Raw genomic sequence first — 6,000 nt, forward strand, 5'->3', positions numbered from 1 at the left:
TATTGCTAATACGTACTTAGTCTTTTTGTTCCATTTGGGAGACAGGTACACAAGAAGTAGAATTCCCTATGAGATGGGAATTTTCATTTTTGAGCAGCTTAGTCTTATTTTGTGTTGGGTTTAGAACTGAAATCTATTACCACTAATCAGATCACCTAACAAAGGAGAGAAGGGGACACGTCCCTCCCAACAGCTTTTTAGTTTCCTCTCCAGGATCGCTGAAGGGAGTCTCTTTACCTAGTTGACTCATACATGTTACAGATCAGGTTATGTGTAGACAGAATCTCTGCTCAGCTAGACAATCTTTGGATGACTAAAAAACTACTTTAATTAGGACTGTATTAGAGACACTGAACTAAGCCACTGCAGTTCACAACTTATGTCTGTCTCCTGCCACGTTTATCTTACAGCATAAGCTACAAAATTATAAAATGTTCTGGTTTCTGGAACATTATCAAGCTTGAATCATTTTTTATAACTGGTCCCAGGTCAATGAAGCGTTAACAAACAGGCAGATGTTCCATTACCATCCCCTGATTTCAGGATATTGCTGAAATCTTTGATTCATTTGTTGCAATCTTATTTTTATAGCAAGATGTCCAGCACTGATAGAGGAGAAACTCATGGTTTTAAACAGATGATTCTCTTTTTAACTGCCTATGCTTTCGGAGCTTTTGCATGTTTGCATCAGACCAGCCACACACTCCTGCACTATAGCAACTGTGTATATACATGTGTACTTTCTATAGACATGGTTTTAGCATACCACAAATATCACAGTCATGACTATGCTCTATGTCATTTGATCTGTTTTGTCGAAGTAGCTGTTCAAATCACAGTTGTTTCCTGAAGTGCCTGCAAAACTCCCCTCCAATGAGCTCCACTCTCCTGGGCAGTGCATCACCTATGCTAAGCAGGGTGGGCAGTTCTTCCTCTTCCTTTTCTTCCTGTTGCTCCAGCCCAGACTAACAATGCTCAGCCCAGAGGGGTGGAGAAGGGTCAACCCCAATGCGTTCCAGCTTCTCTTCCCTTCTTTCAATTCCCTAGCCCCTAGGATTGAACCAACTTAAAGTTGAAAGGCACTCCAAGGCCCCTTGAAGAACATAAGAAAAAATACTAATCACATATTTTGAAATATTATAGTTAAGCCTTTATACTTTGTGTGACATCATAACTACTAGACACCAAATGCAATCAAAATATTTGAGTCAAGTCGTAAAAAAAATAACTTCATGTGGATTCCTTACCGAGCTGATAAATTCTCTAGGTGTAGTGCAGTGGTATGAAAGCCCATCTTTGAGATTCTGTTAATGTTCTACACACAGTATTAGACAAAATACCATCTGTCTGTATACTACATTTTCTAATGCATGGAAAAATCAGCTTATGTCCTTTAGTGGAAACATTCATGTATTGAAGGAAAATGACATCAGGTAAACCCACTAAGACCCAAACAGGGCACTTACCTGGGGAAAATGCTTTCTTCATTGAAAACCTGTAAAAAACCCGACATTATTAACCTTGTCAAATTCTGTTAGTAAATACATAAAATCTTTTATCAGTGATCAGGATGAAAAATACCTGATAATATTTACCATTTAAAAAATCTGCATAGTTTTAAAAGATAAATACATAAATCACAGGTGACTAAAGTTTCATTTGTTACACTGCACTTATACAAACACATAGAAGTATTAAAATTTCACAAAAAGCATAAGGCACTCTAAGCCTAAGTCAACTTACCAGCTAATGATTGCAATATCTTGAGTTCATAGATCATACATTTCTTGTGTGACTGAAGGTTTGAGATCAGGTACAGTAAAGGCAAACATTCTGAAACTATAGTTACTGCTACTGAAATTAGACCAACTTTCCTACATTTTCTACAGTTCAATGCAAAAAGTCGGATTCTACATTCAAGAGCAAATACTTATCTTGCTAAGGAAATCACACTGTATGAAACATCCAATTGATATTGCTGTTGTTAAACAGAATTTGAAGTGTCAATAGCTGCAAAACCAGTATTTACTTTTCCCCCTTTGATGTTTTTTCAAAATTCTGTACTAAAATCCCAAAACCCTAAGGGTGTTTGTTCTTATTCAAAATAGCTTCGGTCTCATCAATGCGCTACCTTAATTCTTCGCATGCTCAATTTCCTTCTTAAAAAATATCTGCATTATGTGTTTTTGAAATGGATTACCAGGTAGGTGTTAGATTTGAAATGCAGTACAAAGCAGAGACCAGCAAGTAAGCTGCCTGGTAACATCCTGTCTGCTGGGAATGCCTTGGCAGACAGAAGAGTGGGCTCCAGGCTGGAACCTGCAGGGATGTCTTAGGTTACTCTTCGTCAGTGCTGAACACAAATAGTAGATTTAACATAGCTGCCATTACTTTGCTTCCCCTTGACCATCTGCCTCTGGACCTCAGTATCCCCCATCTGTTTTATGGGTGTATAAATCCTTAAGAAAAGGCATTTGGGGAGGTCACTAAGAGGATTTAGGACTTTCTAAGTTACATATAACTATCTTCTATAGATAGAATAGAAAAATATTTCCACTTTCCCTCAGGGCATGTAGACATGAAAATTGCACTGTGCCGAGTACCCTGAAGTATCCAGCTCTTATGGGAAGCCTGGGGGGGTTAGACGCCTGTCTTCTCTACCTTTTGGGAAGTATCTCTAACTTCTCCAGCAGTATTAAACTGTTTGACTTATAAACTCCATTACAGACATCCAGTGTTATCCAGGTTCATCCCACCTACACATTAAGTATCTTCATTTTCTCACGGGAGACTCCGTAAGCAAGCAGCATGAGATCCTACCATAATTTATTTAAAATATAGTGTCTTTCCCTCTGCTTTTGTCCTGGTTCTGACTGCGATAGAGTTAATTTTCCTCCTAGTAGCTGGTACAGTGCTGTGTTTTGGATTTAGCATGAGAACAATGTTGATAACACACCAATGTGTTAGTTGTTGCTAAGTAGAGCTTACACTAGCCAAGGACTTTTCAGCTTCCCATGCTCTACCAACTGAGAAGGCTGGAGGTGCACAAGAAGCTGGGAGGGGGCACAGCCAGGACAGCTGACCCCGACTGCCCAAAGGGACATTCCATACCATGGGACGTCGTGCTCAGTACATAAACTGGGGGAAGCTGGCCGGGGGGGGCCGCTGCTTGGGGACTGGCTGGGCATCGGTTGGCGGGTGGTGAGCGGTTGCATCACTTGTGTTTTCTGTGTTTTGTTCCTCTTTCTGTTTTTTGTTGTTTCCCTTTTCATTACAATTTATTATTATTTTATTTCAATTATTAAACTGTTCCCTCAACCCACAAGTTTTCTTACTTTTGCCCTTCCAATTCTCTCCCCCATCCCACCACAGGGATGGGCGGGAGGGAGCCAGCGGCTGTGTGGTGCTCTGTTGCTGGCTGGGGTTAAATCACAACAGTCCTTTTTGGCGCCCCACGTACAGTGTATGCCCTAGAAAACATCAACTTTTACTTCCTTACTTGAAGGCTGTGTCAGAAACAGCAAACTTTCCAATGCAGAACAACCCCTTCTCAGCTAGACATTCTGCTATTCCAAATACTCTGCAACTATTATAATAATTTCCAAACTTTTTTTCCACTTCACATGACCTTCAGGAATAATGTCTCTCAAAACCGTCACTACAGTTTGATATGTTCTCACAGTGCACACCTGTATTATATCCATGACAGATCTGTGCAAGGTGGTGTTTGAATCCCAAGATGATGTTGTGGAACATGGGAAAGATGGGATGGGTGGAACTGACAGAAACTGGCTGTTGCAATAGTTCATCTGCATACACATTCTTCCATTTAAAGCTTTACTTTGTCCCCTACCTATTTTCTCCTCTGACTCCATTATAATTTGAAGAAGATTTTTGCCCAGCTGGTGCATGTTTGATTAATGATTTCTTTTATCTTCTCTCATTTTATTCCTCACCAGGATGCCAGTATTTGCCCATTTAGGTGTTATGCATTTTTCTGATTCGTCATCCTTTACTTTTGTTTTCCACTAATCTGTTTGTTGCTGCTTTTTTTGTTTTCTATTCTATATTTCTCATCTTCACTTCATGATTCCCCAGAGTTGAAGCAAGTTAGAAATAAGGCATGTGTCTTCAGCCCCAGCTGGCATCAAATTATTCTTAATGGCAATCCTTAACATCCTGTAGTTCAAAGGCCCATAAGTAGTTCTAGGTGTCTTATGACTTTACTACTGTTCACGGAGCAAGGTATGTCATCGCATTATACAGTGTGCTGTATACAATATATCTGTTTTTAAGAAGAACATACTTGATGCTGATGGTACAGCTGTGCAGCACTAAACCACATAGATCTTTGTGACTGTAAACTGTCCTCTCTGAAGTTAGTCAGTATTGTTTTAGGAGTTTTCCAGAAAAAAAACTATGGAAAGAAGTTCTTTTCAACAGTGAAGTTATCTATTCAACCTGGCCACATCCAAGCATTTTGGCTTAAGAATACTGTACAAATTTGTGGTGCACTTTGCTGCAGTACGTTGGTTCTGTAAATGGTCCATCTTCCTGCTGCCCGCTCTACTGCAGACCAGCGTTTCCACGTGAAGAAATACTCTTTCCTTTTGTTGGGTTTCAGTTTTGAGAGCTGTCTGTGCTTTTGCTTTGACAATTTATGCAAAACCCTTGCATGTTTGAGCACACTTTAAGCCAGCAGCTAGCCCTTTTCTTCCATTTGACATTCACCTGCAACTGCCTTTGTCTTCAAGAATGGTCATGAGTGCACATCTACAGGCATGGACTAGCAACAAATAGAAAAAGCTACACAAGCCCAGATACAGATGCAAAATTGGACTAAAGATTGCATTGAGATCCTTTCCAGTGAGACAAAGTATTTCTGCTTTCTGCCAAGGTGGCATGAGAAGACAGTGAAGATTAGTCAGACACTTGTGAGCAGGTTAAGTTTGAAGAAAGTTCGGGCTGGCTCCTCTTTTCCATTCAGAGCAGCTTCCTCACATCTAATTGTGCTTCTCTCTGCATTTCATGTAGTACTGCTGCCACAGTTTTGAAGATGCTTTTTTCTTTTTTTCCCTCCCTATGGTTACTTAAGAAAACCCCTAGATAATTAAGTCACACCATAAATATTCATTGTTAATTTATACTTTCAGTATGGATATGTAGTACACTTGCTGAGAAAAGCTAGCTACAATAAATAAAGCTAAGGATAAATTGAGCATGCAGAACTCCTGGATTTTGCCAAGGAGCGACTTAAGTGCAAATAGGTGGTTTGAAATTCCAGTATCCACAGGTCTTCGAAAGCTAGAGTCCTCAGTAGTCTCCAAGTTCAAGGAACAAGGCTGTAATGAAAATATTTTGATACTGAGAAAAAAAAAATTCACAACACTTCAGCCAAAAAGATCAAAGTCTTGTTTGAATAAATGTTACTGCATTTTGCCTTTCAGGGACTGAACTGATCTGTCTTCCCAGAGATGATTCCTCCACCTCTCATGGGACCCTCCCTTCATGTTCATGGGTTGTGCTTCTAGAACATGAATTTTTTTACTCTAACGCTGTAGTCTGATAGCTATTAATGGCATGGTAAAGAAAGGACAGATTGTGCAACTGCAACAGTTTTTTGCAAACATTATGAACAGTCCCAGTGACTTTCAATGAGTTGCTTGTCCAAGACTTTGTAAGTTTCTAAGTTTTAACTGCTGTTTATAATCCTAGAATTATGCCATCTTGAGCTATGTCAATATGACAGAAAAAATAAACCTTTATAGCATACCTTTCCTGAATAACTAGGGAAGTGGAGTAATCTGTGGAACTCTACCATTGATTAAGGAAAACTGTGCTGGTTTTGGCTGGGATAGAGTTAATTTTCTTCACAGTCGCTAGTATGGGGCTACATTTTGGATTTGTGCTGAACACAGTGTTGATAACACAGGGATGCTTTCATTATTGCTGAGCAGTGCTGACACAGAGTCAAGGCCTTTTCTGCCTCTCACCCCACCC

At 39.8% G+C, this 6,000-nt stretch overlaps 1 long non-coding RNA gene across 1 annotated transcript in view; it reads left to right on the forward strand.

Annotated features, from left to right (window-relative positions):
* The window catches only part of LOC103921981, a 58,822-nt gene extending 52,967 nt beyond the window's left edge, over window positions 1-5,855 (forward strand). Inside the window, exon 3 of the long non-coding RNA XR_663864.1 lies at window positions 5,448-5,855. This is a non-coding gene — a long non-coding RNA (uncharacterized LOC103921981). The remainder of the gene's footprint in view (window positions 1-5,447) is intronic.
* Window positions 5,856-6,000: the final 145 nt, after the last annotated feature.

Source organism: Pygoscelis adeliae, unplaced genomic scaffold, assembly GCF_000699105.1.
Source record: "Pygoscelis adeliae isolate BGI_AS28 unplaced genomic scaffold, ASM69910v1 Scaffold298, whole genome shotgun sequence".
In the NCBI taxonomy this organism is placed as follows: Eukaryota; Metazoa; Chordata; class Aves; order Sphenisciformes; family Spheniscidae; genus Pygoscelis; species Pygoscelis adeliae.